At 46.3% G+C, this 10,125-nt stretch overlaps 4 non-coding genes and 1 pseudogene across 4 annotated transcripts; all 5 read left to right on the forward strand.

The window, feature by feature from the left end:
- The first annotated feature begins 901 nt into the window (after positions 1–901).
- Positions 902–1,092, forward strand: LOC130313993 (U2 spliceosomal RNA). The gene has a single exon (XR_008861764.1). It is a non-coding gene; the product is annotated as a U2 spliceosomal RNA (small nuclear RNA).
- A 2,084-nt stretch (positions 1,093–3,176) lies between these two features.
- On the forward strand, positions 3,177–3,367 carry LOC130313994 (U2 spliceosomal RNA). The gene has a single exon (XR_008861765.1). It is a non-coding gene; the product is annotated as a U2 spliceosomal RNA (small nuclear RNA).
- A 2,076-nt stretch (positions 3,368–5,443) lies between these two features.
- LOC130313995 (U2 spliceosomal RNA) lies at positions 5,444–5,634 on the forward strand. Its single transcript, XR_008861766.1, has one exon. It is a non-coding gene; the product is annotated as a U2 spliceosomal RNA (small nuclear RNA).
- A 2,083-nt stretch (positions 5,635–7,717) lies between these two features.
- On the forward strand, positions 7,718–7,908 carry LOC130313997 (U2 spliceosomal RNA). The gene has a single exon (XR_008861767.1). It is a non-coding gene; the product is annotated as a U2 spliceosomal RNA (small nuclear RNA).
- Positions 7,909–9,992: 2,084 nt separating this feature from the next.
- LOC130314015 (U2 spliceosomal RNA) lies at positions 9,993–10,125 on the forward strand (annotated as a pseudogene).

Below are 10,125 nucleotides of genomic sequence, written 5' to 3' on the forward strand. Positions count from 1 at the left end.
TATATATATATATATATATATATATATACGCGCACACACACACATATATATAAACGTATTCTCCGTTGAGATATTGCAGCCGCTGCTGTGTCCAGGCCCAGGAGCCTTAGCACTGTGCTGTGATGTCACTCAATACCACTGACATCACTAGGTGTAAACAACATCTCTCCTTTGCTGTGTATGTGACTATGGAGCTGTTTGGTGATGTCGTCTATTATGGCCTTCATAGAAGCAACAGGAGATTGTTGCATCCATCTAGAACCCTCAGAACTACAGTGCTATGATGTCACTGACTTCCACAGGCCTTGCAGAGTGTAAACAACAACAACCCAGCTTTGTTGTGTATGTAACCATAGGGATTTGTGATGTCACCTAGAACCTTCACAGCAGCGACAGCTTTATGAGGAGCATCAGCACTGCTCTGCCTGAGCAGAACCATCACCGCCATAGGTTGTCAAATAACCCGGATTTAACCCACACAGGTAAGTCCAATGGGGTGCAGGCATGTCCTCTATGCTTACAGCTTCCCGTGGGTGTTGGTTTGATACCGTTTGGGGACAGCCAAGGAGGCATCTGCAGGCAACAAAGGTAGGTGTGTGCTTGTGTGTGTGTTTCCTATGCAGATCCTAAGCCCAGTGTCACATGCAAGTAGGAGGAGTAAGAAGGGTTCCTGGCAAATCCGGGTTATGGATTGCATTTAAAAAGGCCCCGTGGGAGTGCAATGGGCCCCTGTCTTGCTGCTTAGCAATAATGGTATGGGTTTAGGTTCTGCTGTGTGTACTGGTGGTTGACTGCCCCCCAGCCCAGAGTGTGCATGGAAAATTGTCTGGCAGCCTCCCTGACAGCAAGCAGTGATAGTGCCCATGAAGGGGACCTTGTTGGGCCCGCCCCTTTCACGGTTATCGCTTCTCGGCCTTTTGGCTAAGATCAAGTGTAGTATCTGTTCTTATCAGTTTAATATCTGATACGTCCCCTATCTGGGGACCATATATTAAATGGATTTTTGAGAACGGGGGCCGATTTCGAAGCTTGCTTCCGTCGCCCTATGCATTGACCCGATATGGCAGTATCTTCGGGTACAGTGCACCACCCCCTTACAGGGTTAAAAAGAAAGATTCCTACTTTCATTGCTACCTGCTTGCTGGCTAGCCAGCTAGCCAGCCCTGTGGGCCTTGCTGCTGCAGCCAAAAAACAAAAGGTGGTGCTGCTGCTGCTGCTTCTGCTGCTTCTGCTTGTGTCTGGCCGCTGTTGGAGCGTCCAGGCACAGGACTTCTGCTGCTGCTGACTAAATGGCCTCCTTAATTGGATCATTTGAGTAGCCAGCACACCTGTGCAGGTAGGGCATGACATGATAGGCAGCTGCCTTGATAGCGGGTGGGTGCTGAATGTTCCTAATTGACAAAATAAGATTAATGCTTATGAAGAAATATAAAATCTCATCCCTTCCCCAATATCGCGCCACACCCCTACCCCTTAATTCCCTGGTTGAACTTGATGGACATATGTCTTTTTTCGACCGTACTAACTATGTAACTATGTAACATAACATGGGGGGGGGGGGGTCTCCTGGCTGTTCACACAGGTGTGTCATTGCTGTACATTGACCATGCATTGCTTCTGTGGTATTGCAAAGGCAAAGACAAATGCTTCCAGCCATCCATTGCACTAATGGATTGGTCATCAGCTGGCTGTCTATGTCCCGCATCAGTATAGACCAAAGTACAGAGGGTTAGGCTATGCTATTGTGCACCTACCTGATGCATCAGAAGGTGCGAGGCCCTTGCTAAATTCTGTGCACAGACTTTGAGATCTATACTTTAGACTGTATCTAAACCTGCTCCAACATGGACTGACATTCTGGCCTACTTTCAGCCGATGCGACTTGTCTGTCGCTGAACAGTCGCTTTTTATGTATTCAGCACCTATGTATAATGTTGTAAAAATGCTCTAGAAGCTAAAGTCGCAGAAATGTCACACATATTTGGCCTGCAACTTTCTGTGCGACAAATTCAGACAGGAAAAATCAGTATAAATCCTTAGAAAATTATCCCCCAGTGTCTCCATCTGCTGGCGGTATTGAATAAGCATTGCTGCACTGATGGGGTATGCATTAGACGAAAAAAAAGAAGAAAAAGAAGAATAATACGCCCAGAAAAGAGGCGAAAAGGAGAAAAACGTAAAAAAACGTGAAAAAAAAGTAAGAGGAAGAGAAGGGAAAAAAAGGTGGAAATGGGTTTAAAAGTGATTTCGGCGGAGAAATATATATATATATATATATATATATATATATATATATATATATACGCGCACACACACACATATATATAAACGTATTCTCCGTTGAGATATTGCAGCCGCTGCTGTGTCCAGGCCCAGGAGCCTTAGCACTGTGCTGTGATGTCACTCAATACCACTGACATCACTAGGTGTAAACAACATCTCTCCTTTGCTGTGTATGTGACTATGGAGCTGTTTGGTGATGTCGTCTATTATGGCCTTCATAGAAGCAACAGGAGATTGTTGCATCCATCTAGAACCCTCAGAACTACAGTGCTATGATGTCACTGACTTCCACAGGCCTTGCAGAGTGTAAACAACAACAACCCAGCTTTGTTGTGTATGTAACCATAGGGATTTGTGATGTCACCTAGAACCTTCACAGCAGCGACAGCTTTATGAGGAGCATCAGCACTGCTCTGCCTGAGCAGAACCATCACCGCCATAGGTTGTCAAATAACCCGGATTTAACCCACACAGGTAAGTCCAATGGGGTGCAGGCATGTCCTCTATGCTTACAGCTTCCCGTGGGTGTTGGTTTGATACCGTTTGGGGACAGCCAAGGAGGCATCTGCAGGCAACAAAGGTAGGTGTGTGCTTGTGTGTGTGTTTCCTATGCAGATCCTAAGCCCAGTGTCACATGCAAGTAGGAGGAGTAAGAAGGGTTCCTGGCAAATCCGGGTTATGGATTGCATTTAAAAAGGCCCCGTGGGAGTGCAATGGGCCCCTGTCTTGCTGCTTAGCAATAATGGTATGGGTTTAGGTTCTGCTGTGTGTACTGGTGGTTGACTGCCCCCCAGCCCAGAGTGTGCATGGAAAATTGTCTGGCAGCCTCCCTGACAGCAAGCAGTGATAGTGCCCATGAAGGGGACCTTGTTGGGCCCGCCCCTTTCACGGTTATCGCTTCTCGGCCTTTTGGCTAAGATCAAGTGTAGTATCTGTTCTTATCAGTTTAATATCTGATACGTCCCCTATCTGGGGACCATATATTAAATGGATTTTTGAGAACGGGGGCCGATTTCGAAGCTTGCTTCCGTCGCCCTATGCATTGACCCGATATGGCAGTATCTTCGGGTACAGTGCACCACCCCCTTACAGGGTTAAAAAGAAAGATTCCTACTTTCATTGCTACCTGCTTGCTGGCTAGCCAGCTAGCCAGCCCTGTGGGCCTTGCTGCTGCAGCCAAAAAACAAAAGGTGGTGCTGCTGCTGCTGCTTCTGCTGCTTCTGCTTGTGTCTGGCCGCTGTTGGAGCGTCCAGGCACAGGACTTCTGCTGCTGCTGACTAAATGGCCTCCTTAATTGGATCATTTGAGTAGCCAGCACACCTGTGCAGGTAGGGCATGACATGATAGGCAGCTGCCTTGATAGCGGGTGGGTGCTGAATGTTCCTAATTGACAAAATAAGATTAATGCTTATGAAGAAATATAAAATCTCATCCCTTCCCCAATATCGCGCCACACCCCTACCCCTTAATTCCCTGGTTGAACTTGATGGACATATGTCTTTTTTCGACCGTACTAACTATGTAACTATGTAACATAACATGGGGGGGGGGGTCTCCTGGCTGTTCACACAGGTGTGTCATTGCTGTACATTGACCATGCATTGCTTCTGTGGTATTGCAAAGGCAAAGACAAATGCTTCCAGCCATCCATTGCACTAATGGATTGGTCATCAGCTGGCTGTCTATGTCCCGCATCAATATAGACCAAAGTACAGAGGGTTAGGCTATGCTATTGTGCACCTACCTGATGCATCAGAAGGTGCGAGGCCCTTGCTAAATTCTGTGCACAGACTTTGAGATCTATACTTTAGACTGTATCTAAACCTGCTCCAACATGGACTGACATTCTGGCCTACTTTCAGCCGATGCGACTTGTCTGTCGCTGAACAGTCGCTTTTTATGTATTCAGCACCTATGTATAATGTTGTAAAAATGCTCTAGAAGCTAAAGTCGCAGAAATGTCACACATATTTGGCCTGCAACTTTCTGTGCGACAAATTCAGACAGGAAAAATCAGTATAAATCCTTAGAAAATTATCCCCCAGTGTCTCCATCTGCTGGCGGTATTGAATAAGCATTGCTGCACTGATGGGGTATGCATTAGACGAAAAAAAAGAAGAAAAAGAAGAATAATACGCCCAGAAAAGAGGCGAAAAGGAGAAAAACGTAAAAAAACGTGAAAAAAAAGTAAGAGGAAGAGAAGGGAAAAAAAGGTGGAAATGGGTTTAAAAGTGATTTCGGCGGAGAAATATATATATATATATATATATATATATATATATATATACGCGCACACACACACATATATATAAACGTATTCTCCGTTGAGATATTGCAGCCGCTGCTGTGTCCAGGCCCAGGAGCCTTAGCACTGTGCTGTGATGTCACTCAATACCACTGACATCACTAGGTGTAAACAACATCTCTCCTTTGCTGTGTATGTGACTATGGAGCTGTTTGGTGATGTCGTCTATTATGGCCTTCATAGAAGCAACAGGAGATTGTTGCATCCATCTAGAACCCTCAGAACTACAGTGCTATGATGTCACTGACTTCCACAGGCCTTGCAGAGTGTAAACAACAACAACCCAGCTTTGTTGTGTATGTAACCATAGGGATTTGTGATGTCACCTAGAACCTTCACAGCAGCGACAGCTTTATGAGGAGCATCAGCACTGCTCTGCCTGAGCAGAACCATCACCGCCATAGGTTGTCAAATAACCCGGATTTAACCCACACAGGTAAGTCCAATGGGGTGCAGGCATGTCCTCTATGCTTACAGCTTCCCGTGGGTGTTGGTTTGATACCGTTTGGGGACAGCCAAGGAGGCATCTGCAGGCAACAAAGGTAGGTGTGTGCTTGTGTGTGTGTTTCCTATGCAGATCCTAAGCCCAGTGTCACATGCAAGTAGGAGGAGTAAGAAGGGTTCCTGGCAAATCCGGGTTATGGATTGCATTTAAAAAGGCCCCGTGGGAGTGCAATGGGCCCCTGTCTTGCTGCTTAGCAATAATGGTATGGGTTTAGGTTCTGCTGTGTGTACTGGTGGTTGACTGCCCCCCAGCCCAGAGTGTGCATGGAAAATTGTCTGGCAGCCTCCCTGACAGCAAGCAGTGATAGTGCCCATGAAGGGGACCTTGTTGGGCCCGCCCCTTTCACGGTTATCGCTTCTCGGCCTTTTGGCTAAGATCAAGTGTAGTATCTGTTCTTATCAGTTTAATATCTGATACGTCCCCTATCTGGGGACCATATATTAAATGGATTTTTGAGAACGGGGGCCGATTTCGAAGCTTGCTTCCGTCGCCCTATGCATTGACCCGATATGGCAGTATCTTCGGGTACAGTGCACCACCCCCTTACAGGGTTAAAAAGAAAGATTCCTACTTTCATTGCTACCTGCTTGCTGGCTAGCCAGCTAGCCAGCCCTGTGGGCCTTGCTGCTGCAGCCAAAAAACAAAAGGTGGTGCTGCTGCTGCTGCTTCTGCTGCTTCTGCTTGTGTCTGGCCGCTGTTGGAGCGTCCAGGCACAGGACTTCTGCTGCTGCTGACTAAATGGCCTCCTTAATTGGATCATTTGAGTAGCCAGCACACCTGTGCAGGTAGGGCATGACATGATAGGCAGCTGCCTTGATAGCGGGTGGGTGCTGAATGTTCCTAATTGACAAAATAAGATTAATGCTTATGAAGAAATATAAAATCTCATCCCTTCCCCAATATCGCGCCACACCCCTACCCCTTAATTCCCTGGTTGAACTTGATGGACATATGTCTTTTTTCGACCGTACTAACTATGTAACTATGTAACATAACATGGGGGGGGGGGGTCTCCTGGCTGTTCACACAGGTGTGTCATTGCTGTACATTGACCATGCATTGCTTCTGTGGTATTGCAAAGGCAAAGACAAATGCTTCCAGCCATCCATTGCACTAATGGATTGGTCATCAGCTGGCTGTCTATGTCCCGCATCAGTATAGACCAAAGTACAGAGGGTTAGGCTATGCTATTGTGCACCTACCTGATGCATCAGAAGGTGCGAGGCCCTTGCTAAATTCTGTGCACAGACTTTGAGATCTATACTTTAGACTGTATCTAAACCTGCTCCAACATGGACTGACATTCTGGCCTACTTTCAGCCGATGCGACTTGTCTGTCGCTGAACAGTCGCTTTTTATGTATTCAGCACCTATGTATAATGTTGTAAAAATGCTCTAGAAGCTAAAGTCGCAGAAATGTCACACATATTTGGCCTGCAACTTTCTGTGCGACAAATTCAGACAGGAAAAATCAGTATAAATCCTTAGAAAATTATCCCCCAGTGTCTCCATCTGCTGGCGGTATTGAATAAGCATTGCTGCACTGATGGGGTATGCATTAGACGAAAAAAAAGAAGAAAAAGAAGAATAATACGCCCAGAAAAGAGGCGAAAAGGAGAAAAACGTAAAAAAACGTGAAAAAAAAGTAAGAGGAAGAGAAGGGAAAAAAAGGTGGAAATGGGTTTAAAAGTGATTTCGGCGGAGAAATATATATATATATATATATATATATATATATATATATATATATACGCGCACACACACACATATATATAAACGTATTCTCCGTTGAGATATTGCAGCCGCTGCTGTGTCCAGGCCCAGGAGCCTTAGCACTGTGCTGTGATGTCACTCAATACCACTGACATCACTAGGTGTAAACAACATCTCTCCTTTGCTGTGTATGTGACTATGGAGCTGTTTGGTGATGTCGTCTATTATGGCCTTCATAGAAGCAACAGGAGATTGTTGCATCCATCTAGAACCCTCAGAACTACAGTGCTATGATGTCACTGACTTCCACAGGCCTTGCAGAGTGTAAACAACAACAACCCAGCTTTGTTGTGTATGTAACCATAGGGATTTGTGATGTCACCTAGAACCTTCACAGCAGCGACAGCTTTATGAGGAGCATCAGCACTGCTCTGCCTGAGCAGAACCATCACCGCCATAGGTTGTCAAATAACCCGGATTTAACCCACACAGGTAAGTCCAATGGGGTGCAGGCATGTCCTCTATGCTTACAGCTTCCCGTGGGTGTTGGTTTGATACCGTTTGGGGACAGCCAAGGAGGCATCTGCAGGCAACAAAGGTAGGTGTGTGCTTATGTGTGTGTTTCCTATGCAGATCCTAAGCCCAGTGTCACATGCAAGTAGGAGGAGTAAGAAGGGTTCCTGGCAAATCCGGGTTATGGATTGCATTTAAAAAGGCCCCGTGGGAGTGCAATGGGCCCCTGTCTTGCTGCTTAGCAATAATGGTATGGGTTTAGGTTCTGCTGTGTGTACTGGTGGTTGACTGCCCCCCAGCCCAGAGTGTGCATGGAAAATTGTCTGGCAGCCTCCCTGACAGCAAGCAGTGATAGTGCCCATGAAGGGGACCTTGTTGGGCCCGCCCCTTTCACGGTTATCGCTTCTCGGCCTTTTGGCTAAGATCAAGTGTAGTATCTGTTCTTATCAGTTTAATATCTGATACGTCCCCTATCTGGGGACCATATATTAAATGGATTTTTGAGAACGGGGGCCGATTTCGAAGCTTGCTTCCGTCGCCCTATGCATTGACCCGATATGGCAGTATCTTCGGGTACAGTGCACCACCCCCTTACAGGGTTAAAAAGAAAGATTCCTACTTTCATTGCTACCTGCTTGCTGGCTAGCCAGCTAGCCAGCCCTGTGGGCCTTGCTGCTGCAGCCAAAAAACAAAAGGTGGTGCTGCTGCTGCTGCTTCTGCTGCTTCTGCTTGTGTCTGGCCGCTGTTGGAGCGTCCAGGCACAGGACTTCTGCTGCTGCTGACTAAATGGCCTCCTTAATTGGATCATTTGAGTAGCCAGCACACCTGTGCAGGTAGGGCATGACATGATAGGCAGCTGCCTTGATAGCGGGTGGGTGCTGAATGTTCCTAATTGACAAAATAAGATTAATGCTTATGAAGAAATATAAAATCTCATCCCTTCCCCAATATCGCGCCACACCCCTACCCCTTAATTCCCTGGTTGAACTTGATGGACATATGTCTTTTTTCGACCGTACTAACTATGTAACTATGTAACATAACATGGGGGGGGGGGTCTCCTGGCTGTTCACACAGGTGTGTCATTGCTGTACATTGACCATGCATTGCTTCTGTGGTATTGCAAAGGCAAAGACAAATGCTTCCAGCCATCCATTGCACTAATGGATTGGTCATCAGCTGGCTGTCTATGTCCCGCATCAATATAGACCAAAGTACAGAGGGTTAGGCTATGCTATTGTGCACCTACCTGATGCATCAGAAGGTGCGAGGCCCTTGCTAAATTCTGTGCACAGACTTTGAGATCTATACTTTAGACTGTATCTAAACCTGCTCCAACATGGACTGACATTCTGGCCTACTTTCAGCCGATGCGACTTGTCTGTCGCTGAACAGTCGCTTTTTATGTATTCAGCACCTATGTATAATGTTGTAAAAATGCTCTAGAAGCTAAAGTCGCAGAAATGTCACACATATTTGGCCTGCAACTTTCTGTGCGACAAATTCAGACAGGAAAAATCAGTATAAATCCTTAGAAAATTATCCCCCAGTGTCTCCATCTGCTGGCGGTATTGAATAAGCATTGCTGCACTGATGGGGTATGCATTAGACGAAAAAAAAGAAGAAAAAGAAAAATAATACGCCCAGAAAAGAGGCGAAAAGGAGAAAAACGTAAAAAAACGTGAAAAAAAAGTAAGAGGAAGAGAAGGGAAAAAAAGGTGGAAATGGGTTTAAAAGTGATTTCGGCGGAGAAATATATATATATATATATATATATATATATATATATATATATATATACGCGCACACACACACATATATATAAACGTATTCTCCGTTGAGATATTGCAGCCGCTGCTGTGTCCAGGCCCAGGAGCCTTAGCACTGTGCTGTGATGTCACTCAATACCACTGACATCACTAGGTGTAAACAACATCTCTCCTTTGCTGTGTATGTGACTATGGAGCTGTTTGGTGATGTCGTCTATTATGGCCTTCATAGAAGCAACAGGAGATTGTTGCATCCATCTAGAACCCTCAGAACTACAGTGCTATGATGTCACTGACTTCCACAGGCCTTGCAGAGTGTAAACAACAACAACCCAGCTTTGTTGTGTATGTAACCATAGGGATTTGTGATGTCACCTAGAACCTTCACAGCAGCGACAGCTTTATGAGGAGCATCAGCACTGCTCTGCCTGAGCAGAACCATCACCGCCATAGGTTGTCAAATAACCCGGATTTAACCCACACAGGTAAGTCCAATGGGGTGCAGGCATGTCCTCTATGCTTACAGCTTCCCGTGGGTGTTGGTTTGATACCGTTTGGGGACAGCCAAGGAGGCATCTGCAGGCAACAAAGGTAGGTGTGTGCTTGTGTGTGTGTTTCCTATGCAGATCCTAAGCCCAGTGTCACATGCAAGTAGGAGGAGTAAGAAGGGTTCCTGGCAAATCCGGGTTATGGATTGCATTTAAAAAGGCCCCGTGGGAGTGCAATGGGCCCCTGTCTTGCTGCTTAGCAATAATGGTATGGGTTTAGGTTCTGCTGTGTGTACTGGTGGTTGACTGCCCCCCAGCCCAGAGTGTGCATGGAAAATTGTCTGGCAGCCTCCCTGACAGCAAGCAGTGATAGTGCCCATGAAGGGGACCTTGTTGGGCCCGCCCCTTTCACGGTTATCGCTTCTCGGCCTTTTGGCTAAGATCAAGTGTAGTAATACAGGAGATCTGGTCAGAAGGTACTCGGGTACCCCTCTCCTCGGCCTTGTGGGATCGCCCAGGTTTATTGCCTGGGCTTCACCCACTTGTTGC

This window comes from Hyla sarda, unplaced genomic scaffold, assembly GCF_029499605.1.
Source record: "Hyla sarda isolate aHylSar1 unplaced genomic scaffold, aHylSar1.hap1 scaffold_1800, whole genome shotgun sequence".
NCBI classification, from domain to species: Eukaryota; Metazoa; Chordata; class Amphibia; order Anura; family Hylidae; genus Hyla; species Hyla sarda.